At 46.9% G+C, this 27,442-nt stretch overlaps 1 protein-coding gene across 1 annotated transcript in view; it reads left to right on the forward strand.

Annotated features, from left to right (window-relative positions):
* NUP88 (nucleoporin 88) overlaps positions 1-27,442 on the forward strand; it is a 405,331-nt gene that overhangs the window by 314,416 nt on the left and 63,473 nt on the right. The window lies entirely within an intron of this gene.

Consider the following 27,442-nt stretch of genomic DNA (forward strand, 5'->3'; position numbering starts at 1 on the left):
TCAGACCCCGACATTGAGGCTTGGAGGAGGCGGAAGACGTACAGAGATGGTCCGATAGATGCAGAAGGTGGACTCCAGGGAAAACTGACCGAAAACAGCACTCCGGTTGGAGCTGAGAGGTGAGGAGCCGAGCGGGGTGAGAGAATCCAAAATAAAGTAGGCGGGAAGACCACAGGGGAGAGCGCCGGCACTGCAGCGAGGGACCGAGCAGAGAGGAGAACAGAGGACCAGCGCCAAAGAGGGAGCGGAACAGGAGCAGCGGCGTCCATCCCATACCTCCGACGGGCGGACTCAGAAGTGAGCCAGGGAGGTAAGGAAGACCCAGCCACGGACAGCAAGAAGCGGAGAAGCCAGCAGGGAGGGGAAACACGGGCAGGAGCAACGAGGAGGAGAAGGAAAAGGGAACCAACCAGCTGGCCCAGAGGAGACGCCTAGACAGCATGGAAGGGCAGCTGGGAGGCGGCAACAGGATGCAGCAGAGAGCCGCCAGCCAGTGAGAAGCGGCCTGAGAAGTGCGAGGTGACGGGCGGCTGAATAGACCAGTGAGTCACGGGAAGGATCTGAAGGAAAGAGGAGCCATCCATCAGCGCCTACGGCAACCAGACACCCCGGGTGAAGAGGAAGAAGAGGCTGTGCACAACAAAGGGAGAAGAGCAACCAGCGAGTGCCCCACATAAGAGGCCCAGGCATAGCAGAGGAGGAGGAGGAGCCCCAGTAAACACTGAGACCGGCAGTGCCTGCAGAGGGTGACGGGGGGCGGCAGACATAGGAGGCACAACCCCTACAGTGCACAAGAACCCAGGCGGGCGCGGGGGGCTGGGCATAGCAGGCAAGTGAACAGCTGGCCCCAAAGCAGGACACACCCCGGTAAACACCGGAAAGAAGAGTAAGAGAGCACCCATACGTGGCCAAGGAATTATAGGGGCTAAGCAACAGAAGTCCTCCAGAGGAGGAACGGCTTGCGTGGTCAAAGGGGCACAGAAGGACCAAGGGAGAGGAGGGAGGGAGAGCCCAGAGGTCCCAGGAGAGGGCAAAGGAACATGCACTGGAAGCACAAGGCAGAGCCCAGAGAACCAGGGAAGCAAACCCTAGAGCACGTGGAGAAAGCACACCTGATTGCGGGGGGAGTGGGAGGGGGGAGTGAAGACCAACAAGGTGCAAGCCACATAAGACTGCGAAGCAGGCCAGCCAAACGAACGGCTGAGGATGACAAATCGGCCCAGAACTGTACATCACGGAACAGCAGACGACAACAGCGTTCGGCGAACAGGCTGCAATTGATGAGTGGAAAACTGATAGGTCGAGAAGGGACAATATTCGGGTCAAGAACTTGGGGGAAGGAGCGGAAGGTCCAGACTTGGAAGCCTGCATAAGGAAGATCTTTGAGAGCTTGGTAGAAGGAGAAACGGCCCGCAGTATGTGGATAGAAAGAGCTCAGAGTGGGCATCCGGAGGATGGACCCAGGGGCGAGACCCCGAGATATACTAATCAAAATGCACAACTACAAGGACAAAACACAATTGATGGGGGGGGGGGGGTTTCAGGTCAAAAGGGGAGATCCGAGTGAGGGGGAGAGAAGTGAAGTTGTAGGAGGGCCTCTCTCGCCACACTGGCGAGGAGGAGAGCATTCGAGGAGGAGAGCATTCAAACCACTCACAGAGGAACTGAACAAAACGAGGCTGATATATCGATGGCTCATCCCGACGCAGATCCAGTTCCGCATGGGCAATGAGGAAGACTGTCGCCCAGGTAGAGGATGGACTAAGAGTCTTGGGGATGGCCTCGAAGGAGATAGGGGGTGACCGCACAGAAGGTCACGCAGGAGAAACAATGTCGGAGTCCCGGCCCAGACCACAGGATTGGACCACAAAGAAGGCGTGGAAAATCTGAAGGAGAACAATATAAGACAATCCAACGCTCACAAGTAAAATAACTTAATGACTAGAATATAGCCTGATGTGCAGTAAGACATTGAGTGGAAAGGCGGGCAGGGGGAGGGAGGGGCAATGCCACACAGGGGACACCAAGAGGGGAGCATGCTAAGAACCTGGTCGCAGATCCAGGGACATTTGCGAAAGGGGAATCTATAACCAATCTGGGGGTGGCAAGGAACATAGGGGAGATGGCTCAGTTACACAGCAGAAACATACAGTACCAGAGCAGGCAGGGGAAAATGCAATCAAGGCGGGATGTATAAACTGAAATCTTGGCATGTGAGGGGACTGAACGGCCCCAACAATAGGGTGTCAGTTCTGAGAGAAATAGATGAGGAGGGGCCTGAAATAGTTTGCTTGCAGGAGACTCATCTATTGAAGGAAGGTCAGGGGCACCTACGGAGTACGAACTGCCCATTACAATATCTGCCACAGCAAGGGCCAAAAGTGCGGGGGTGGCAATTCTACTCCACAAAAGTATACGTATCGAAGGAGCCAAGGTTAAGCAGGACACCGAAAGGAGCTATGTGATGATAAAGGGGAGAATGACGGGCCAGACATTCACATGGGCGGTATCTGGTCATTGCTTTGAATGCAATAGCATTGAATGCCAAACCAGAGGGAGAAAAGAAAGCATTGATTTTTTAGTTTCATTAAAATGGGGTTTAAAGGCTAAAAAAGAGGGGGGTGGGGGAACCCCACATTAAAAAAAAAACATGAAAAACAATGCATTTTATGCTTTTTTCCCCCTCTGGTATGACATTCAGTGCTATTGCACTCGATGTAATGACTATAAACCCACATGGGCATCAGTCTACGCCCCCAACCAGGGACAAGAGATTTCTGGGATGCTTTCGGGAAGAGAGCAAAGTCGGGGAAGGAGAGATGATTATAGCTAGGGACTTCAATTTAGCAGATCCTTTCTTAGATAGGTTGGGGGGCCTGAAGGGGAGCGCAACGGGGACAATGTCCAGGCAGCTAGTGGGCAGGTTCCAAGAGTAGGGAATCTGTGATGTATGGAGGGCGCACCCTGCCCAAGAAAGGGACTACTCCTACTACTCCCATTTTCATAAGACCTACTCAAGGATAGATTATGTAATGGCATCACGAGGAATAGTCCAATCAACCAGTAGAAAACAAATGGGAATTATGACGGTATCGGACTATGCTCCGGTCACATTGGAATGGGAGGGAGGCAATACGTGAAAAGGGATGGAGGGGGGTGGAGGCTAGAGGAATACTTACTTGGAGATTGCGAAGTGAGGCAACAGACTGAAAATGAGATGCATCTATTTGTGGAAGGGTGAGGGGAGGAGGGGACCAGCATAGGGTAGAGATGGGATATGTTCAAACAGCACATAAAGGGATTCTTAATATATACTGCAAAGCGGATGTGGGAGGAGAGGAGAGAGGCTGAGGATGGTCTAGAGAAAGAGATGCAGGAACTTGAGAAGAGCCATAAAGAAAAAGGCACAAATAAAGCAGCTAGGAAGCTAGCCCATGCGAAAGGACAGCTGAGACAGATGACAAACAGGAGAGTTGAATGCACTCTCTTAAGGAGCAGGCAGAGGTTCTACGAACAGGGTAACTAGGTGGGAACGGCATTGGTGAGACAGATGAGGGAAAGAGAGCAGAAGACTTTCATAGACACGCTGGAGGACAAGGATGGCAGGCAAGTGGGAACAGAGGGAGCTAAAAGGAGAATTGTAAGGGAATTCTATGCTGACCTGTACAGGGAAGACCCAGCAGAAAGGGAGGAGCAGGCGGCTTACTTAGCAAGCTGGAAGGGACCAAAGCTCGCTCTTGAGCAAAAAGATCAGCTGGAAGAGCCCATAGAGTTATAAGAGGTGCAAAGGCAAAATATCCCGACTGAAGGTGAACAAAAGCCCAGGGGAAGACGGACTAACAGCAGCATTCTACACAACATTCAGGGACTCGCTGTCCAAAACCCTCATGCAATTATTCAACCACACTCAGGGGAGGTAACTAAATCCATGAACATGGCACACATCACGCTCATACCAAAGACGGGGAAGAACCCACCTTTGTGCTCCTCATACAGGCCTATAGCACTCATCAACGTGGATGCCAAGATATATACAAGGGTATTAGCGGCAAGGCTGGAGTGGACTCTGCCAGGACTGGTGGGACAGGACCAAACAGGGTTTATACAGGGGCGGAACACGTACGACAACATAAGGAGGGTACTACATGTCATTGACAGGGCAGTAAGGACAGGGGGCTCTCCTACATGTTTGATGATGCTAGATGCCGAGAAGGCGTTCGACCACGTCAATTGGGCCTTCATGGAACAAGCGTTACAGAAGGTGGGGCTGGGACTAAATTTCGTGAGAATGGTACAGGCAAAGTATCAACACCTGCAAGCCAAAGTAAAAGTCAACCGAAGGCTGACTAATCCATTCTCAATAAGGAGGGGGACAAAACAGGGATGCCCATTATCGCCACTTCTCTTCCCGCTTGTTATGGAGCCTTTTGCGCACCGGATAAGGGAGAATGGAGAGATTTGAGGGGTGAAATGGGCAGGGACACAACACAAAATAAGACTATTTGCAGACGATGTGATCCCGATGAACACTGAGCCGGGGAGATCACTACCAGCAATAATGGGAGAGATAAAAACTTACTGAGCAGTGTCAGGCTTTAAAGTCAACCTTGGGAAGTCAGAGATTTTGAATATATTCATAGGGGAAGCAGAAAGGAGCCAATTGTAGAGTAGCAACCTTTTTAGGTGGGCATCGGGACCAGTCAAACACCTGGGGGTGAATCTAACCACATCCATCAAACAAATAGTGGGGACGAACTTTCAGCCATTTATGAAGCAACTTAAAGCAGACCTAGCAAGATGGAGGGGGCTGTATATATCATGGTTCGGGAGGGTGGCTGTGATTTAAAATGATTGTATTGCCTCGACTACTAGATCTGTTTCAGGCAATCCCCCCAGCAATCCCAGGGAAAGTAATGAAGGACATCCAAGAATGCATAATGAGATTCATCTGTGGAGGGAAAAAGCAGAGGATAGGAAGGAAAACACTATTTAGGAATAAGGCTCAGGGGGGCGTGGCATGCCCCAACATGATGAAATCTTACCAGGCGGCGCAGCTAAGGGCAGAATGGGGAAGGGCAGAGAATCAAAAGCACTGGATAGGCATGGAACAAGTGATGGCAGGGGAGTACTTGTGGAAAGTGACCGGATTAAGGAAAGGAGACGGGCCGATGGGGTTGGTTGGGAACCCAATCACAAACAATACCTTGAAGGTCTGCGAAAAAGAAATATGCTAGGTTCAAACGATGGACAGCATGGGGGATAAGGGTGATCAGTGACCTCTATGAAGGGACACAATTCCGGTCATTTGCAGATTGGAAAAGAGAAACGGGTCTAAAGAAGAGGACTGATTTGCGTACCAACAACTGAGGCATTGGGTGGGAACTCCCACGATGAAGGAACTGACCTAGAGAGAAAGCATAGAATAGGAAAAGCTAATGGCATCCGCAGAGACTAACAGGGGTCTGATCTCAGCAATATATAAAATCTTAAGTGGGGAGAAGGATGAGGGAAGGGCTCTCATGAATAAATGGGAGAAGATTGGGACAGGGTGTTGGGAAACTAGCACACTCCATACACCTCGGTACAACACCAAGAGTTACAATAAAAGCTCCTACACCACTGGCACTACACCCCGGAGAGGCTCCAAAAAATGTTCCCACAAGGTCTGTGGAGTGTTGGAGGGGGTTGGGGGAAAGGGAATGATGGAACATATATGGTGGGGATGCCAGCGGCTTAAACATTTCTGGCAAGGGGTGAAATCCAAGGTGCAGGGAATAATGGAGGTGGACACAGAGTTTGAGGGGACAGAGCTACTCCTAGGCACCATATTGGACACGCAACAAAGGGTAGTGGGGTGCGCGGGAAAACTGGGCAAACTTGATGATGGCCGCAAAAAGATGCATAGCAAAATAGTGGAATCAGAAAGATTCCCTGTCCATCATACAATGGTACTATGCAATATGGGACACAGTGGATGTGGAAAAGATGACGGCGACAATTAGAGGGATGCTAAAAGCATTCAGTAGAGTTTGGTCCCCATTCATAAACTATGCAATTAGAGACACGCTGCAGCTATACATCCCGAAGAGACTGCAGGTACCAGGTATTCTAGAGGGGGAGGAGGAATGACCTGAGGAAGGAGCAACAAGACTGAGAGCCGCCCGTAAGGACTGGAGGGGGGCAGAGGAGGAGGAGGAGGAGGAGGAGAGGAGAGGGGGGAGTTTTTGATTACTGTGATTATTGATGCTGAAGTTGGGAGATGTTGATTACAAGGCAGCACATAGTGTGACATTAAAAGTTGAAACTATCTGTATATGTAAAGGGAGCTGAGAAATAAAGATTTGGTTAAAAAAAAATGCTAGTTAGTAGTTGCTGAACGCATCCAATTGTTACAGGGGTTTGACAGGTCTACCGTACTACCAGTAATAACACGCACCCACAAAGTAATATGGTAATTGCATTTAGTCAGCATACACATATAAGAAAGTGATTTTTGGGAAGGAAAACAGTTGGTTAGTGTTATCTCTAGGAAAGAAGATGCAAGAAGAATTAACCAACGTTGGATACCCTGTTAAAGACTCACTAAGGAGACTCAAGAAGCGACTTGAGTCAAAGGTAAGTGGGGGTTGCCCTGGACACCTCTACGTGCACTCCAATGCTCTCGCGTGACTTTCTGGAATAAAGTAAGCAACACCTCTCCCTCCCCACCGCCCCACAGTACCTTGGGTTTGAAGAAAACGTTTGTGGCGGATGCTCTGAGATGTTGCAGCTCAGGACCCTGCCTCCGGATTCCTTGATCAGATGATGAAAGGCGGGACAATGGACGGGAACTCTCAGCAGCAGTCTCGAGGGAGGACCTCTGGCACAGCTTTGTTGGTCACTGTGCGGTTTTGGTGCCTTTTCTGCAGCACGAGTAAAGGACGCGATTCGTGCAGTCCATCTTCTTCGGTTCCACACTCTGAGGGGGTCTAGATGTGTTGGATTAGGTCGCTGGTGTGTCCTTGAGGGCTCAGCAAAGACTTGGACCGATTCAGCCTTTCTACGATATTGCACTCAAAATGGGCAGCAGGTCTCCTGGTATTGGGGTTCTGCAGCTCTGGAAACTCACAGGACCTCGGAAGATGGCTCACATCAAAGTTCGTCTTAGGACTGGTTGTTCCCACCAGTCAAAGCAAAGGAGTTGTCCTCTTCGGAGTTCTTCTGTCGCACAGAAAACAGGGTCACGATAGCAGTGGTCACTTCACGCCGTTGCAAAGGTTCTGCGGGCGTCTCTGGTCGTCTTCGGTTACTTCAGCTCCAATGGTCGACTTGCTGTTCACTCCAGAAGCCTCTCCTTTTATACAGTTCCAGCACACACTCCTCTGCAATCTCTCTCCACATTTTACAGAAAGAGGCGTTTGGCTCTTTAATCAGGACAGCCAGACTCCCTGTGGGAGCTGGTCCTATTCAGGCACTCTGGCAGACAAAGAACAGGGGGGGTGGAAAACTTCTCCCCCACTTCCTGCCTACTCAGACACTCTAGAGCCTAGGCATTTGTATTTGTATGTATTTGTTTATAAAGCGCTTTCATCCAAAGCGCATTACATTATAACAGAATACATAGAACATTATAACAGTAGAAGCAATAAACAATCATGAATCGAACCAATAAAAACAGTAGGTAGAGCAATTAATCTGTGGGGGGATAGGGAAGGGGTAAGCAAGGGAAGGGGAAGGGGTATAAGGGCAAAAATGAAGGAGGATAAGGGGCAGGAGGAGGGCAGTGAGGATCATAGGGGAAAATTCAAGGGAGAGAAAGAGAGGTGAGGTAGGATTCATGGTGGGGAATGGAGAGGGAGAGATTTCAGGGAAGTGCGGAAGGAGGAAAAGGTAGGTATGGAGCGGATTGAGAGAGGTAAGGAGTTCCAGTGCAAGGGGGCTAGGAGCTGAAGGGAGCGGAAGCGGGAGGAGACACATGGGGGAGGAGGGAGGGTGAGAAGGAAGTGATCAACTGAACAAAGGGAGCGGGAAGGAGTATAGAAAGAGAGGAGAGATAAGGAGGAGCCAGATCGTGGATGGATTTAAAGACTAGGCAGAGAAAATGAAATTTAAGTTGGAAGTGAAAGGGAAGCCAGCCAAGGAAGGAAAGTGAAGAAGAAATTGAGTCATGCGAGGTAAGGAAACAGAGGGAACGGACGGCTGAGTGGTAGGTAGATTTGAGGGGAGCAAGATGAGAAACAGGTAGTCCAAAGAGTAGAGAGGAGCAATAGAAGAGGCAAGAGAAGATGAGGGAGGAGATTAAAAGTTTAGTAGCATGGAAGGTCGGAGAAGAGCGGACTTTGCCAATATTGAAGAGGTGGTAGCGACAGGCGCAAGAGGTAAGAGAAATATGGTGGGAGAAGGAGAGGGAGGAGTCGAAGTGTATGCCTAGATTGCGAGCGTGGGTAGAGATGGGAAGATTAGAGGGGGGAAGTGAATGAAAGGTGGAGGAGAGGGAGGGGGAAGAGTATTGGAGGAAAAGAATAAGACTTCAGTCTTATCATCATTGAGAGAAAGGAAGCAGGATGACATCCAGTTTTTAATGGCAGTGAGACAGGACGAGAGTTTAAGGTGGAGGTCAGAGGAGAAGGAAGAGAAAGAAAGGAAGAGTTGGGTGTCATCAGCATAGAAATGGTGAGAAATACCAAATGAGGAAATAACAGGGGCAAGAAGAGAGGTGTATAGAGAGAATAGGAAAGAGCAGAGACCCGAGCCTTGGGGGAACGCCGTACTCCAAGGTGTAGGGAAGGCGAGGTGCGGCCGCCCCAGGAGACAGCGAAAGAGCGGGAGGAGTGGTAAGATGAGAGCCAGTTAAGAACAGAGCCTTTGAAACCAAAGGAAGAAAGAGTGTTGAGAAGTAGGGGGTGATCAACAGTGTTGAAGGCAGCAGAGAGGTCAAGAAGAATAAGGGCAGAGGATTACTTAGAGTATCGAGCGGTGAAGAGGGAGTTAAAGATAAGTGAGGGCAGTTTCAGGAGAGTTTTTAGGTCGGAAACCAGATTGGGAAGGGGGTAGGAGAGAAAGATTAGCGACAAAGTCTTAGAGCTGGGAATAGGCAAGGCGTTCAAGTAGTTTAGAGAGGAAAGGGAGAAGAGAGATTGGGCGAAAGTTAGAGGTGAGAAGGGGATCAGCAGAAGGTTTCTTCAGAATAGGTATGATGGTGGCATGCTTGAATGCGGAGGGGAAGGTAGCTGAGGAAAGGCAGGTGTTGAAAAAGGAAGTTAAGTAAGGAATAAGAAGAGGGTAGATCTTGGGGATAAGAAGGGAGGGGAGAGGATCAGTAGGGCAGACGTCGAATGTGCGTTGGACAGGAGGAGGGACACGTCAGAAGGGGAGATGGGCGAGAAGTCTGGCATGCAGGTTGGAGGGGGAAAAGGGAGGTGGGGGAAGTAGGAAGAGCAGTTTATTTTTTTGTTGAAGAGAAAGAATCTTGGAGGAGGAGAAGTTTGCAAAGTCAGAGGGAGAAAGGGTAGAAGAGGCTGAAGGGTCAGGGGTAGGAGGGGAGAGAAGACAGAGGGTTTGGAAAATTCGGCAAGGGTGAGAGGCTTGGGAGTGGAGAAGGTTAGAGTAGTATGAACGTTAAGCAGCAGTAAGGCATGAGTCATAAAGAGAATGGTAGGAAAAAATGAGGTTTGGTTGGATAGTGAGGGAAATTTGAGCCAGAGACGCTCAAGACGTCGAAGGAGACGACTCATAGAGAGAAGTTGAGAGGGTTTACGAGTAGGACGGAAAGAGGAGAGGGGGTAGAGTAGATCAAGAGTGGAGGAGATAGAAGAGGAAAGAGTGGATAGTGCTTCACAGGCCGAATGGTAAGAGAAATCAGGAAGTGGGGGGAGAGAAAAGGGGCAAGTTTCGAGAAAGAGAGCGGGATTAATGTCACAAAGGTCACGTCGAGAAAAGATGGTAGGGGAGGATTTAGGAGAGAATGATTGGGGAAGAGGAGTAAGGGAGAAGGAGAGCAGAGCATGGTCAGAGAGATAGATAGGTAGTGTGGAGATGGGAGAAGAGAGGTAGGTTGAGTTGAAGATCAGGTCAAGAGTGGAGCCAGAGGAGTGAGTGGGAGAGGAAGGGAGAGGGGAAAGGAGATAGGAATCAAGGATAGAGAAAAGGGGAGGATTGAGGGGGGAGTAGGGAGGTGAAGATTGAAGTCGCCAAGTACATGATGCACCGCTGCCCCCAATGGTAGAAGAAGGGCTGACTAAGAACAGCCACGCTAGTGGGGGGGGAAAAGAAGGGAGGCCCCACGTTGGTAGAGACTAGGAGATTGTCTATGTGACTATAAAGTCACAGGAGCAGAGAGAAGGGAGATAGTAGGTTTGGGAGATCTCTCCTTCAGAAATGTAGTTACTCTAGGATAAAGAAAAACAATCTCAAAGGAGGATCCTAAGGATCCCCAGCAACACTGCCAATATGGAGCTATGTGCTGCAATAGTAAACTATGGTTACCTTTTAAGAGTTATGGGGGGAAAATAGACTCCATAGGATAAGAAGAATAGAGTTCCAAAAGACAGAGCCCATAAGAATGAGTGAGTGGAAAAAGGCTCCACTCATTCAGGATTTCAGAAAAGGCCCAAAAGTCTAGCAAAAAAGTTCTGGGGGACGCACTAGGAGAGGGGATGAAGCATAAAAAGGATAAACCTCTCGAACACTCGTCCCGCCCAGACTTTGGGACAGGAGGATCTAATCCACTCCTGGATGAATCTCTTGACCCAGTTGGTCATACCTTCTGGAGAGACCATCAACATTATTATGTTGGGTACCTGACCTCTGCTCAATAGTGAAGTCAAAGCTTTGTAGGCTTATGGACCACCTGAGTAATTTTGGGTTTTCTCTCATCTGGACCAGCCACCTTAAGGGTTGGGGGTCAGTTTGAGTTCTGAAAGTAGTTTCATAGAGGTATGTTCTGAACTTCTTCAGGGCCCATACATTAGAAAAACATTTACGTTCAATTGTGGCCTGCCAGGTTTCCCTAACTTTTAGTTTTCTACTAATAAAGCAGATGGGGTGCTCCCTGCCTTTGCTATCAAATTGGCTCATGGCTGTTCCTATCCCTGTGTTGGAAGCATTGGTCTGGACTAAGAAGGCCCGAGTATAATCTGGATCTCTCAACACTAGAGCTTTAAAGAGGGCATCTTTCAGTCCCTGGAAGGCTTTTTCACAGTCCTCATTCCACTAGACCTTTTTAGGGTACTTGGGAGAGGATACAGTATTCAAAGAAACTATGGTCCCATAGTTCTCAATGAAGGTCCTGTAATAACCAGTAGGTCCTAAGACTGCTCTTACTTGAGTTTGAGTAGTTGGAGTGGCCCAGTCTTGTACAGCCTGTACTTTGCTGGGGAGGGGCTTATCCTCCTACCTCAAGACCAAAGTAGACCACTTTACTCTGACCAACTTGGCATTTAGTTGCTTTGATGGTCAGTTTGACCTGTTGAAGGGCCTGCAACACATGCCCCATGTGGTCATGATGTTCTTCCTAGGTAGGGCTGAAAACTGCAATGTCATCCAACTATGCCATGCAGAAGTTATCTAACCCCTTCAGAACATGATTAACCATTCTCTGGCAGGTGTATTCTTTATTCCAAAGGGCATGGATTTGAACTGGTACAAGCCTTCTGGGGTTGAGAATGTTGTCTTCTCCTTGGACTGGTCAGCTATGGCAATCTGCCAATAATCACTTGTCGGGTGAAAGGTACTGAGGAATTTAGCTGAGCCCAGCTTCTCCACTAGTTCATCTGTCCTTGGCAAGGGATGGGCATCAGTCTTGGTGACTGCATTTATGCTTTATAGTCTACACAGAATCTTAGTTATTGCCTTTGGTAGTAACACAACTGGGCTAGCCCGTGGACTTGTGGACTGTTCAATCACTCCAAGGTCAAGCATCTTGTTGACATCTTATGTGATTCCTCACATTATCTGACATCCTGTAGCCTTTGCTTTTAACAGCTACACTATCACCAGTGCCAATGTCATGTTGGCACCAAGGGGTCAAGCCTGGTGTAAGTGAGAACTGAGGGGCAAAGCGAGTTAACAAATTGTTGCACTCCTGCTAATGCTGCATTGTCTGATTAGTAGAGAGTTTTACCCTTTCTACTGATCCATCTGAAGGTTGTCCGCTTAGAAGATCTGGGAGAGGTTCACTTTCCTCGCCTTGATCAGAGGCTAAAAGCAAAGCTCCCATCTCTGTTCTGGAAACATAAGCCTACAGACGATTGGTATGAAAGACCCTGGGGGTTGTCCAAGTCTACCAAATAATTGACCTCTCCAGGTTTTCCCACAACTTTGAAGGGTCCTGTCCATTTGTCCTGTAAGGGCCTCTGTCTTACTGGAACCCTGATGAGAACTTGTTGGTCTGGAGTGAACTCCGCCATGTTAACCTTCTGGTCATGCCAATGATTGACCAGAGCTTGATCAGCTGCTTTCAAATTCTCAGAAGCCTCTGTCATCATCTTTGCCATCCTCTGTCTGAGGCCTAGCACATAATCTGTAATCCTTACTGGCTTGAGGGAAGGAGCACTCTCCAGACCCTCCCTTAATCAGAGCCAAAGGGCTTAACAGGATGACCATAAGTAACTAAAAGGGACTAAAGCCAATTTAGCTTAAGGAACTTCTCTGTAGGCAACAAGAAGGTATGGCAGGAGAAGGTCACACTTTCTTCTAAGTGGTTCTTCCAAAGCTCCAATCATGCTCTTCATTGTGCTATTAAACCTCTCTACTAACCCATTTGTCTGAGCGTGGTAGGCAGTCAAGATCTTGTAGGTGACCCCATAGGTTTTCCACATGGCTTTCATGCAGTTTCACATAAAATGTGACCCCCCCTGTCAGATACAACCTCCTTATGAAATCCTACTCTGGTAAGAAATACTTTGTAGGGCCTTAGCCACTGCCTGAGCAGTAACAGTTCTCATTGGAATAGCTTCAGGGTACCTAGTGGCATGGTCCACTACAACCAATATAAATCATTAGCCTGAAGACGTTGGAGGGTCTAGGGGACCAACCATGTCATTACCCACCCTCCCAAAAGGCACTCCCACACATTCATGGCTCCCCTTTTGCCAGATAACTTGCAAGTGTGGCAACTCCTACAGTGTTTCAAGTACAATGATATCCTCCCCTTGGTCTTCTTAAAACTTAAGTGACCAGCCCGGGGGACTTAATGTGCCAACTGTAGGAATTTGATTCTCAATTCTTGTGGTACCACCAGTCTCTGGAGGACCCCTGGAATAGACACTGTCGAGGAGTCCATCCTCCCAGTATAGCCTATGCTTCCCAGGGTCTTGCCCTTCACTCTGAGAAGCTGCCTGCTGGCTCAGACCTTCTAGAGCGGGATCCTCTCTCTGGCCCCTACTGAAATCTGTCCTTGAGGATCCACCTTCTTCAAGCAAAGTCTGCAGCTCAGGATGGTCACTTGGATCCAAATCTTCCAGGCAGGGTAGAATCTCCTCCACCTCTGACCTATCACAAGATGGGATTACGAACCTTTTTCCTTGTGGATTTTTGGGCTCGGGGGGCCTTCTTTCCTTTGGAGAATGTGGGTTTCCCCTTGGTGTCAGTTGGAAGATCTCCTAAAGTTGCCCCCTTTGCTTTGCTGGTTAGCTCTCGTCCTTTCTTAGAAGGGGGCTTTAGGTGCTGTAAACTAAACCCAGGGCTTTCAAGTAATTGCCCAAGAGTACCCTACCTGGCACTTTAGACTGAACACTCAGTGATCCAAAGTCATGTAATTACATTTGTTGATAGCTGGCAGTATGGGATACATTTGGACTGGATCTCCTGCTAACTTGATAAGCCTTTGGGCGGAGCCTTAGCAACTTTCTCAGTCGGATAAAACGTTAATATGCCACAGTTATACTGGCCCCAGTGTGTCTAATGGCAGGGGTGTGCTGGCCATTTACAAGTAAACTGTCTTTATAATACTATTTGTATTATCAGGAATGGTATTCTATGCCTCTGTGTTCTGTTGTTCCCACAATCCCAGATACACTAACAACAATGTATTCTTCAGTTTGAGGATGAAAGCTAGCCCCTGTCATTGGTATATTCACATCATGTGTGAATGCAAAGCTGACGGAGGGGGATCCCTGAAGATGTACCCCTACATCTGGGATCTCCTTTCACATGGTCACCAGACCCACAAACCACACATTTCCCAAATGTCTTTTGGAATGGGAGTTTCTGATAACCTCCCTCTGGTTTAGGCCCAGAGGTTTTACTAGCCCTACATGGTTATTTTGGGGGATATTTACCCTTATGTTTGTGGCCCTCTTTTGGTGGGGGATTTCTTTGAATGATCCTTTTCATCCTTCTTATGCTTCTTCCGATCCTCTTTCTTGTGAGGAGGCCCAGAATCCTTGTGAGTTGCTTGTTGGCCCACCCACAAGTCGGCAGCCATGGCTAGCTTCTTGGGATCCAGTTCCTTAGATTCAGCAAGGTGCTGCCTCAGCTCTGGGGAACAGGCATCAAACATACTTTCCAGCATGAAGAGACACCTCATACTTTCATAAGAGCTCACCCTGTAGCCCTTAATCCACCCATCTAGGTTTTTCAGGCTTTCACACACCCTAGTTGCCCACAAGTTACCATCTCGTCTTGTGGTCCCTAAACCTTTTTAGGTATTGGGAAGGGGTCTTCCCAAACCTGGCTATGAGAGCAGTTTTTACTAATTGGTAATCTTGTCTATCGGCATCATTAAACTCCATCACAGCCATTCTGGGGGAGCCTAGAGATTATCCATAGAACAAACTCGCGTTCACATATACCTTACACTTCACATGTAAATTCAAATGTACCCAGTCAATCAAGGATATCAGTTTTTGCATCGTACACCCTCCTCAAATATTTGGGGAGTCGAGGCTTCCTGCTCCTGGAGTTGTCTGGCAGAGAGGACTCTGAAACAGAAGTGGAATCAAGGGACAACGTTTTCATGTCTAGCTCATGCTGCATCTCCTTTTCCCTGAGTCGCAGTTCCTTTATCATTTCTTCTCCTCTGTGACTGAATCTGCAGTTTACTGAATTCAAACTGTATTTTTATTTTTTCTAGCTCTAAAAGTAGCTCAGCTAACTTACAGGTAGTGATGAGGTCAGAGTATTGGGAGGTGGATTAACTATCATAGTAACATCCATATCATCTGCCTCACTTTCTGGAAGTTGGGGGCTAAGGGTGAAACTTTGACCATTGTTATTTTCCAGATCAATTCTGGGAGTAGGGCTCAGTTTGGTAATCCAACAAGTTTTGGATTAACTTTTTTCCTTTAGTACTAAGACATTTATCCTTACACATCGCTTTAAGTTTTTCAGTAGTAAGATATATATATATATATATATATGAGCTTCTGCCTTAAACTATGTCGACTATGGAAAACTATAGTACTTTACAGTATAGTAGCCTTTGATGGATTCTTTGAAATACAACCTGGCAGGAGTCCATTCCGTGTAATACAACCTACATAAATCCCACTAGCTGTAACACCAGTGTTAGGGGAGATTTCCTAAAGTCCCATTTTGAGGGAAGACTTTAGTAAGCTATCCCAGTGGTTTGTAGATCCCCCAACTCTTAGTATCAGTCTGTACTACTTGGAGACCTTGGTAGAGTGGCAGAGCAGTCTGGCTTATCTTAAGAGGAAGATGTGAGCTGTAGGTAAGTACACTGAACCTAGCTAGTAGTGCACATCAAAGAAACACATTTATATTAAAATATATGATTTATTATATTGACATGAGTCACTGTTTCAATACTTTCAAAAGGCCACTTCTTAGTTGGTAGTTGCTGAATGTACAATTGTTAGAGGAGTATGACGGGTCTACCATACTATCGGTAATAACGCGCACCCCAAAGTAATACAGTAACTGCATTTAGTTAGCATAGACCTACAAGAGATTTTTGGGAAGGCAAACAGTTAGTGTTAACCTAATCGAGCTTCAGGTTCTAGAGGCAGTTTCCCCCTGCATCGCAAGTCTTTTAAAGTCCAAAACGCAACCCTATCTAAAAGGCAGTTCGGAGAGGCTTAAAGCCTTGAAAAGCAGTAGGAGTCAAAGGTTTCTGTGGATACTTTCTAGTATCTAGGAAAGAAGATACAAGAAGACTTGTATAATAGGGCCACGTCCCATACGTAGCCATGCCCACTGGATACACAATCTTCCGAAACAGGGCCAACTCCAAGGGTGGCGGCGTCGCTCTGAGAGCCAGAAACCACCTCCCATTCAGAAATATCAACACCCCCTTTGAGTGCAACACAGACCTATGGTCTCTCAAGCTCTTTCCCTCACCCACTTGCACCTTCCACCTGATCTACCGCCCACCCGGCCCCTCACAGAACTTTGAGGCAAACCTTCTCCATATCCTTCAGGATAACCTAAGAGCCTCCTCCAAAAACATCCTACTAGGACACCTACATTTGGGCCTTCAAGACTCCAATGACCCACCTGCTACATCACTATGTAACGCCCTTGATACCCTCGGTTTTAGTCAGCACATCACTAACCCCACACAAAAGAAAGGACCCACTCTTGACTGGATTTCTGACCGTAACTACAAGGTTTCTACCACTGCCATCATCCCTAGCCCCTGGTCAGACCACCACATCATCCATTTTTCCATCCCACAGCCCACTAAACCCAAAACCGTACCCAACCCACTGCCCCCAGCAGTTACGTGGAGCTCACAAAAGCTTACCGGAGACAACATCCTACATCTGCTGGCACACTGTCTCCAGCCCCTGTTCACCACCGACCCCAAGACATTAATGGACATTTACACCTCGACCCTTGCGATAGCAGTGAACTCCATAGTCCCTCTAGTCTCACATAAAACCAAAGCCCTCAGACATTCCAACTTCCTTGTTCACTCCTGACCTCTTAAAACTATTCAACCAGAAGCCCAACTAACCTGGCTAAAGAATCCCACTGACACCCTGAAAGAAGACTTCACTAAAATCACCAAACTATACAAATCTGCCATTACCACAGCAAAACTAAGTCCTTTGATTCCAGAATTAGCAATGCCAAATCAGATTCAATGGAGGTTTTTACTATCTTTAGGGAATTGGAATCTCCAGCCTCAGCCCGTCATCCACCTTTACCAAAGACAATACTTGGTGATCAAATATCCAAACAGCATTATTAGGCAAAACTGACACCCTAATAATAAAATCCTCCTACAACAAGCTAAATTCAACAAAGACCCTAAAGTCTCAAGCCCCATCTGCACACTTCCTCCCCCACCCCCCCAAATCACTCCGCCCCTCAGTTTTCCTTCAAAGACCTATCAGAAACAGAAGTCATAAAGTTAATTAACCCCTTAAGTGCCAAGGACGAGGTATCGCGTCCTTGGAAGTACCTCCGTGTTGCCATGGACGAGATCCCTCGTCCTTGGCACTTAAGGGGTTAAAAGTCTGAAACCTTCAAAATGCAAAGGCGATATATGCCCAGCCTCACTCATCAAAGACTGTGCTGACATACTGGCTGCCTTCATCAATTCCTCATTCGCTAATAGCACTGTTCCAGCCAGCCTAAAAGAAGTGTGGGTCCTCCCACCTTTAAAAAAAAAAAAAAGACTAAAAAAATCCAGACCCTGCTATTCTCAGCAACTACAGGCCAATCACCACTGTGCCGTTCCTTCTAAAAATACTAGATCGGTCAGCATACCTGCAGGTTCAGCAGTTCCTTGAGGACAACAAAATTCTGGGGACGCCCCAATCGGGATTCCGCCACGGCACTGAATCTGCTCTTCTAGATCTAAAAAATCAGCTAGACTAGATTAGGGATGAGGGCAACCTGGCCCTGCTCCTCCTCTTAGACCTATCGGCAGCATTCAACTTGCTCAACCACCAAATCCTTTGCCACCACCCACGCCAATTTCTCCCCATCAACCACTGCTTGGATCGTATCCTTCCACGAAGGAAGAGTCTGTCTTCTCGGGTAACGCTGATGCCTTTCCATCCCCTATCCCACGTGGGGTTCCTCAAGGGTCCTGCATCTACCCAACCCTTTACAACATCTTTACCAAGCCCCTATTCAACTGCTTAGACTCGATGGGCATAGCCTACACCGAATATGCCGACGATACCCAAATCCTGATCCCACTCTCAGGCAACTACGCAGATTATTCCACACCCTCCACAATATCCACTCCACAATACAGGCCTGGATGGCTGCCAATCCTCTTTGCCTTACCAGTGACAAAACAGAAATCCTTATCGTTGACCCACCATGTGCCCTAAAAAATATCAACAAGCAATACACTGCCTTCCTGATAGACAGACAGTTGCTCAATTCCCATCTCAATCACAGTAAAGACTCTAGGGGTATACCTCGACTCCTCACTCACCATGTCCAGACAGGTGAACACCATTGCCTCCTTGGCAGCCCATGCCACCAAGGTCCTTAATGCGACCAAGCCCTTCCGCTCTAAAAACAGTTGCCTCACTATCGCCTGCGCAATCATTGGATCCAGGATTGGTTATTGTAATGCTCTATTCTCAGGCACCTCCGCTGGAAACATCCACAAACCGCAAGTCATCCAAAATAACGCCCTTAGAGCAGCCCTCAATATCCCCAAAAGAGAACATATCTCCAGAGCAAGAAGAGCAGCACATTGGGTCCCCATCCAGGAGCGCATCACCTTCAAAATATTATCCATTGCCCATAAGTGCCTATCCAATACAGCCCCCCCATACCTCTCGAAAATGACCAAAACTCGCTCCTCAAGACACACCAGAAACACCCGACACTGACCGACTAATCATGCCCAAAGTGAAGAGATGCAAAGCAGGTGGCTCAAGCTTCCCCTACCTAACTCCTAAGCTTTGGAACTGCCTTCCCCCCACTCCCCTCCCTGAGGGCAGACAAATCCTAATGGGTCTTCTGCAAAGCACTCAAAACGCAGCTCTTCTCCTAACACAAAACTCCCTTTTTCCTCTACTCTTACCCGCCAGGAAACCAACCCTGTTACACTACTTCTCTTCTCTTTTTGAAATTGTAAATTGGTTAATTTGCATCTATGCCAATATTTACGAAAGATATCGTCTTATGAAAGCTTGTTCAAACCCTGTAACCGTAACAGCGCCTCAATGCCCACGGGTTGTATATGCGCTATTCTATTGAAATAAATACTTCATGTTGGAGACCCTGTTAAAGAACTCGCTAAGGGGATTAAAGCTGCGGCTTCAGTCTGAGGTAAGAGGGGGTTGCCCTGGATACCTCTATGTGCACTCCAATGCTCTGGAGCGACTTTCTGGAATAAGGTAAGCGATACCTTTTTCCCCACAGTACCTTAGGTTTGAAGAAAACGTTTGTGGTGGATGCTCTGCGTTGTTGCGCTCTGGACCCGACCCCCCTGATTCCTTGTTCTTATGAACAAAAGGCAGGACAATGGACGTGATCTACCTGCAGCAGTCTCGAGGGAGGACCTCCGGCAAGGCTTTCATCAACTTTTTTGGTCACTCTGCGGTTTTGGCGCCAACTAAGGATGTGATTCGCCCTGTCAATTTTCTTCTGTGTCTGCAGTCCCACACTCTGGGGGGGGGTCTGGATGAGTTGGATTGGGTCTCTGGAGCGTCCTTGAAGGCTCAGCAAAGACTTGGACGGACTCGGCCTTTCTACGACGATGCACTCGAAATGGGCAGCAGGTCTCCTGGTTTTGGGGTTCCGCAGCTCTGGAAACTCACAGGACCTCGGGAGATGGCTCAAATTAAAGTTTGACATGAGACTGGTTGTTCCCATCAGTCAAAGGGAAAGAGTTGTCCTCTTCAGAGTTCCTCTGTCGCACAGGAAATGGGGTCAGGACAGCAGTGGTCGCTTCAGTGTTGGAAAGGGTCTGCAGGCATCTCAGATCATCTTCTTTGGTTACTTCAACTTCCAGTGGTGTTTTCACTCCAGGAGCCTCACCTTTTTATAAAGTTCCTGCACTCACTCCTCTGCAATCTTCCTCAGCAGTTTACAGAAGGGGCGTCTGGCTGTCCAATTGGTGTTAAAAAAGGCATAGATCCTGAGGCCGAATACAGGCTGACTGCTGGAATAGAAGAATAGACTAGGAAGAAGAGATGTCTGCAGCTACTTCCAAACGACCGGAGATGCCTTCTGAGTAATTGCTGCTGTCTGATCCCCTTCTTGCAAGCCTCAGAAGAACACTGGAGAGGACGGCTCTCCCCTTTAGAGTGGTGGGACCAGTCAGTCTTGTGATTACCTGCATTTCGAGCCTTCCCACGAAGAGCTGTGACCTTCACAGGCTGCAAACTGCCAATACCCTCAGACTTGTGGCCACTGTGCAGTGCATGATCTTCCGAAGATCGAATCCTCCCGAAACTTTGGTGGACTCCTCCTGGACATCCAGAGGCAAGGTTCCGCTCCTTTAAGTCCCCTCGCCAGAGTGCTGTACCGAGAAAGCAAGACAAATCAACTGGGTGGTTATTGTTCTTCACTGGTGCTTACCAAAAGGTGCCAAAATCACAGAACCCAGAAGAATTCTTTGCTGGAAGCCTCTTCACTCGACTGCTGCTGCAAGATCCAATCCAGTGTCACTTCTTTCGTCTGCCTGACCAAGAATCTGGTGACTGGATCTGCTGCTGCATCATGGGGGCATTACGCTGCAACCTCTTCTTCACTCCTAAGGTACTGTGGGACTCTTGGTAGAACTTACCTGGTGGTGAATTGCTGCCCCTCTGTTGCTGGACTGCCGATTTGTGTGTTTGGGAGTTTGCCCATACACGTTCGCCCAGGCCCAACACCTGTGAGCCTACAGGGAGACTTCTCTGAAGTCCCTGACCCCATTTTCCAACAAAGATTGTTACTTGCTACAGAAGACTTCTACAGCTGTGCCTTATCTGTTTTGCCCTCCAAACTGACTCCGAGACACTCATAACTAGTTAGGGTTGGACCTCTGAAGTGTTAGGCCTCTGTGAAATTATTGCCAAGTATTTACTTACCTTGTGTTGGTTTGGTTTGGTTTAATTTAATTGTACCTGAATCAGAGATTCTGAAAAGTTATTACTAAAGTTTTACTTGGCTTTTGAATTGCATACTGCCATTTTAAAAGTATTACAAAGTGGCTTACTTACTGTGAATAATGCATTGTTTTTTCTAAAGTTGTTCTAGTACTTAACTTTTACCTTTACCTTGGTGTGTGTATATATAGAATAATCCATTATTTTGATATAACTTTGGTGTGTCAGTGTTTCTTTGGCCTATGTGTATACTCTTAAGTTATTTGTACCACCCAAAACCCCTTCTCCCTCCTAAGATAAGCCTGGCTAGTCAGCCATTGCTACCAACAAAACATGTGTGGTTCAGGCCTATACTAAGTGTTAGAGCCATGTGTCCCAAGTGTGAGGCTTCACAAGTCCTACCACTGGTGGACATTTGTGAAACTCCCAGACAAGCGTCCCATCGCAAAAAGCTCTCCGCCTACTCCCGCCAAACGTTCCTTCGTCAGTCTCCAGGCCAAGAATCCGAACAGGAGCTGCTGTCGCCTCAGCTGGGGACATGCCTGTGACAGTCTTCTTTCTTCATGAAAAGGTACTGTCCCGATCCTAGGTACTTAACTGGGTGCTTGCTATTTTGAATCTGAATCCTCCTGTGCTTTCTGAGGAATTGGGGTGTACATCCCAATTGTGCTCTCCCAGGCCCACAAGGGCACTGGTCCTTTGGTCTGCCTAAACATTTTACTTACTTGCAACATTGAAGATTACTGCTAATTCTGACAACTTTGGTAGCATCGGCCTTCCTTTGTTCTACTGCCCATGGGCCCTGGTCATCCAGTGTCCCAACTGACTTTGAGACTATCATCCCGAGATAGGCTGGACAGTATAGGCTTCCTGAAAGTACTTACCCATATCTGTGATGCTTACTTTACATTTTGGTTATAAGAATTGATTTGCTTAAACTTGAATATTACTCTAACTACTTGCTGTATATCATCTAAGAGTAATTCTTAAGCTTTACTGTATATACATGTGAATAAGTTTACTTAGCTGTAATTCTAATACTGTGTTGGCTGCCTTTAGTGTTTTTAATAAACATTATTTTTATAATACCTGTGTATAAGTGTATTCTTGAGTATAGGTGTGCCCTGAGGTCTTTGTACTTACCTACAGCCCCTCTACCTCTTAGACAAAGCATGGCTGCTCGTCCATTGCTACCAAACCTTTTGGGTAGTTCAGGCGGAACCTAAGAATTGGAGCCCTGTACACCTAAGAGTGAGTCGTCTTCAGTCCTACTAAAGGTGGACTTTAGTAAAGCTCCCTAACGCCCTCCCCCAGATCCTCTCGTAGCTTTCTTGGTTAAGAATATTTTTCCTAACATTGCTAAATTTCTCACTATTCTGTTTAATTTCTGTCTGTCTCTCTGTCCTCAGGCTCTTTCACTTCAGCTTTTAAACAAACCACTGTTCTCCCGCTTCTTACAAAAACCCTCTCGATTTCTCCTTCTAATTTTCATCCAATTGCTCTCCTACTGTATTTATCCAAACTTTTGGAACAACTTGTTTATTTACAACTTTCTTATCTTAACCTACACAACTTACTCCCTCCTCAACAGTCTGGTTTTCGGTCTGGCTTCTCCAATGAGACAACTCTTGTCTGTATCTAATTCCATTTGTCATGCACGTTATTTAAACTCTTCTCTATGGATTCTGCTTGACCTCAGTGCCATATTCGACACTGTAGATCATCCTACCTTGCTTTCAACTTTCTCCTCCCTCGGTCTCTCAAGCACTGTTTTAAATTGGTTTTCTTCCTATCTCTCCAACAGTTCCTTTTCTGTTTCCTGGAAGAGTTCCATTTCATGTTCCTTTCCTCTCTCCCACGATGTTCCTCAATGCTCAGTCCTGTCTTATTCACTCTCTAAAACTCTTCTCTTCCATCTTTAATTGCATCTTTGGGTTTCAGGCCCATCTTTATTCCGATGTCACCCAGAATCATCTTTCCTTTCTTACCTTTAATCACTTTATTCATCATCGACTTTCTTCCTGCCTCTCTGCAATGCCTTCCTGTATGTCTTCTGCCCTGAATTCCAAGAAAAACTGAAATCTTATTATTTCCTGCCTCTTCTAAAATGTCTCCTCCTTTATATACTTCCTCCCTCTGCATCTTCGCCAGGTTTTTTCAAGCTCGCTTTTCTTCCAAACCCAAATCACGTATGTGGTCCGTCCTGGTCACTTCCACCTGTTTAATATTAGGAAAATGTGTCAGTTGCTTACCTTTTTCTCCACCAAATCTCTGCTCCAGGCCTTGGTCCTTTCTCATTTGTATTACTGCTGTTCACTTTACAACGGGCTGCCAAACTACGTCTTTCTCCCTTTACGTTAGATTCTGTACTCGGCTGTTAGTATTTTTTACTGTCTACCCCTTCCACTCATATCGCTCCACATCTTGCCCGTCTAAAGTACCTGTTCAGCGTTGTCATAAATTACATTTTTTGTGTCTAATTTTCAAATCTATCCACGCATTTACCCCTTCTTACCTCTGCCCTTGATTTCCCTTTACTACCCAGCTTGTAACCTTCAGTCTGCTTCTCAATTTCTTATCTGTTCCTCATCCACCTTGTGCTGCCTCTCGATTTCGTTTTTTTCAGCTCCTTGCCCCAAAACCTTGGAATTGTATTCCTCTTGATATTCGCTCCTGTTCCTCTCTCTGTTTAAAAAACAGCTTAAACTTAAAATTCATTTATTACAGATTTCCTTTTCCTGATTGTGTCATTTGTGTTTGGTCCTTGATCCTTACCTACTGATTGTTCTTTTTTATTGTACCAAATTCATTCTTCTTAAGCGCTTTGGATAAAAGCGCTGTATAAGCGCAGGAAATATAAATACATTTCCTTGATAATGTGTTGCACAATGCAGATGCACTATTGGTTAGTCCTCTCAAGCTCTCACCAGAGGACTTTTTCAAAAATCCTCTTAATAGTTTGGACAGTTTCCACATTTTTCCCTTTGCTTTTCAGACATCAAACGTTAAAAGATGTTTCCTGATTTATTTGTTTTTTTTGTTAAATGTTCGTAAAATTAAAATCTCAAGGTGCAAAGGAGTGCTCGCCTACTGCAATTTCCTTTACAGAAGCTCTGGCCGCCAGTGAGGGTGATACCACTGGACAATTGGATCAGTGTGTAGAACTTAACTTATTTATCTTACCAACAGGCAGAGCCACATCTTTGGGAAAACATGTCTACATTTTTTCCAGTTTTCTGGGGCAGGCGAATAGGGTGAAAAAACTGGAGGTCAAAATCCGATAGAGCTTACGATAAAAATACATTGGAATTTCAAATGTAATTATTGCAATAAACCAGTTTCATCAAACTGCACTCAATGTATTTACTTCTTCTTTTCTATGTTAATGATTATAGAATGGCACACAGTTGTTAAGCCAAGTGAAGCAAATACCAATTTGTTTAAAACATTGCAAAAATGAGTAGCATGGACTGTGTTCACACCTTTAAAATGTAAATACGTAGTGGGAGGAATTCGACCATCCACATGGTGAGCGTGCGCTCGCCTGGGATTTTGGAAATTTTGAATTAAACGGAATGATGGTAGACAACCTCAGGAAAATGTCTGGGGTTAATCCACACACATTTTCCTATGCTCACACCACGACAAATGCACTGGCCTGAGTACTCGGGAACAGTCAGCTCTGTTATATCTAGTTAGAATGCGACAGCCAGGAGTGCACAATGTCAACTCCAGGAAGGGGGAGGGCCAACCTCCCACCTGCCATGGCCAGCCTGGTTAGCAAAGGCTCCATGGACCTGCCCTGCAGCTGGTGGCAGCAGTTAACATACCAATATAGGGTACTTAAACAGGCCTACATGGGGCCTGGCTGCAGAGGTTCACAAAGGAGACAGGAAACCCAACATCCTTTCATATGTAACTGTCAATCTGAAGCCAGCTCCCGCCCTCCGTATCAATGACAGTGAGCCGTCATGTCTGGGACTGTTTACAGTAGGCCACCCTGCTAGGGGGACCCCATTCATAAGAAGTCCCTTGTTTGATTACATTTTCTCGGGTGAACTACAGTTCCCAAGTATAGTAAGATGATCCCTGTCTTACTTACCTGTTTGTGGTACCAGCACACACCACCCTATGTGGAGTGCTGGGGGTGCTGGGGGTGGAGGGGGCGGAGGGTTACTTAGTAATTCCCTATCCCACCTCTTGTGTGACATTATTTGTTACACTAACACTTGTGTATGAGCGTGATAGAAATAAAATATCAAAACTTTAAATGGCTGGTGGCAGTGGTTTAATTTTACTAGTGTACATTTTTACCACAGGCTGAACCCTCAGCTGCAGTGCAGCACCCATAGGTGACATTTTTTCCCAAAATGGCCTCTCTTCTTTTTTTGCCATTTTTTGTTTTAGTTCCTTTTTGGCTTTTACTCTGTTAGTTGAAAAAGGTTTGAGTCCTTTGTGTGTTTTGCCTTGGGCGGGCTTCAGCCCTGGAGCCTGCTCAAGGCTCCAGTGTGTCAGGAAGGGCAGGAAGTGAGGGAGGGTCCCGAAACTCCCCTGTCCTTTGCCTCTAGGTGTGCCTGAGTGAAACCAGTTCCGATTGGCTGGCTGTGTGATTGACTGCCTAGGCTGTGAATGAATGGGAACTTGCATAAAAGGCGATGGTTTTGGGACTAGAGACAGTCGACCACTGGAGAGGAAAATCCAAAGCAGAAGACTTGAAGAGGCGGCAGCAGCACCCTCCTAGCCCCATAAAGTTCCCGGTGAAGCCCTGCTTCTGCGCTGACCCCGTTTTCAAATCAACTGGGAATACCTGCACGGGACGACTTCCTCCTTAGGCTGGCGGGACCAACTAGCCTCCAGACAAGCTTCCATTTGGTGCAACCCCTGACTTGCTGTGCCTCACCAGAGCTGCAGACGCCAAATGCCAGGGGTCCTGCGACTTTTGACAAGTGCATTGTCTTGCGAAGTCTGAATCCGTCCAAATCTTTGTGGCCATCCAGAGGACCCTACAGAAGCAGGAAATCTTGATCCAGAGCCCAGGACCGAGGGAGCAAGCCACTTCCAACCAGAGCTTTGTGTTCTGCATTAGTGCTGAGAAAAAGGCGGCAAAACACTGAAGTGCTGCTGAAACAAAGGAAATCCATTGCTGGGGTGTTCCTCTCCAGAGTACTGCCACAGGAGCCCGCCAGACGTCCTCCCTTTCGTCACCACGACCAAGGTCCAGGAACAAGTGTCTGCCAAGCTGTAGCACGGAGGAATCCAGCTGCAACATTTTTCTTCGAATAACAGGTACCATGGGGCTTTGGGAATTCACCTTTTAGCCAGATGTTGTGCTTCCTACTTTGGGAAGTGCCTTTGTTCACTTTGGAGTTGATCCCAACTCACCTGCACCAGCCTAACAGCGTGTGCTTTCTACAAAGTAGCTCACTTGAGTTATAGTGATTTCTTCTGAACTTACTTTGTCAAGCCTTTATCTAAGAAGTGCATCAGAACTATTGACTTTGTCCATTGCCTCTACAGCTCACGTTACCCCTCTTAAGATAGGCCTGGCTGCTCAGTCACCCTTCTGGAACAGCTGAAGGGTCCTCTGAGTTATGTATCTCCGTCTGTTCCCTGGGAGATGTTTAGGGGAGGGAATCTTCTTGCTTCCCTCTTAGGATGTCCTGGCCTTTGTTCACTGGCGGAAGATGTAAGGCAGACTGTACCATCAGCTAGGGTCCAAGGTTGAGTTGTTCTTACAGACTTTTTGTGAAGTCTTCAGGTGATCTGCCAAGAGGGGCTCAGCCCTCTTTTAAAGCTAAGTGGGACACAGTTCATTAAGGTAGGCTTAGCCTACACCAATCACTAATTGTGGCATCCCTACACACTATCTCCTGTGGGATCATAACCAGAGTGATTTGCAACAGGAAATGTAAAGGGGTGGAAACGGGAACAAGGTGTGCCCCAGAACTAAAATGGCAGAATCCTTCTTTCAGCAGAAAGAGCTCTGGGCTCGCTGCTAGGTAAGAAGTAGTGCAGTCCAACCGGTGTGGGACTTCACAAGACTTAACTCTTGGTATTAGGTAACCCACCTTTTAATGTAGGCATGCACTACAGAAGTCTGTAGAGTGGCTGAACAGCCAGGCTCATCTTAGGAGGGAGTTATGTGAGCTGTAGAGAAGTACAAGAAATCAGTACATACATAGACCCAAGAAAACAGGTACTCAGTTATATTAAAATATTTATGTATACACAAGGCACAATCAATTCTAAAAGGGTGACACTATCAATAACATTGAATTAGAAATGGAATTAAGTTATACATGGAACAATAATGCAGGTGAGTAACTTTTGGTTATACTGTTCATATCCAGCACACATTGACATCCGTTCAGGTCAGTAAAGCTTTTATAAGCATCACCTTTGCAAAATTGAGGATGGAGGGAAATAAAGGTTATACAGTACACAGTCTAGCAACTGTTAATAACAAGTACACACTACCAGAGGGATATAGG

Source organism: Ambystoma mexicanum, chromosome 9 (genome assembly GCF_040938575.1).
Source record: "Ambystoma mexicanum isolate Mex_15411 chromosome 9, UKY_AmexF1_1, whole genome shotgun sequence".
Lineage (NCBI taxonomy): Eukaryota > Metazoa > Chordata > Amphibia > Caudata > Ambystomatidae > Ambystoma > Ambystoma mexicanum.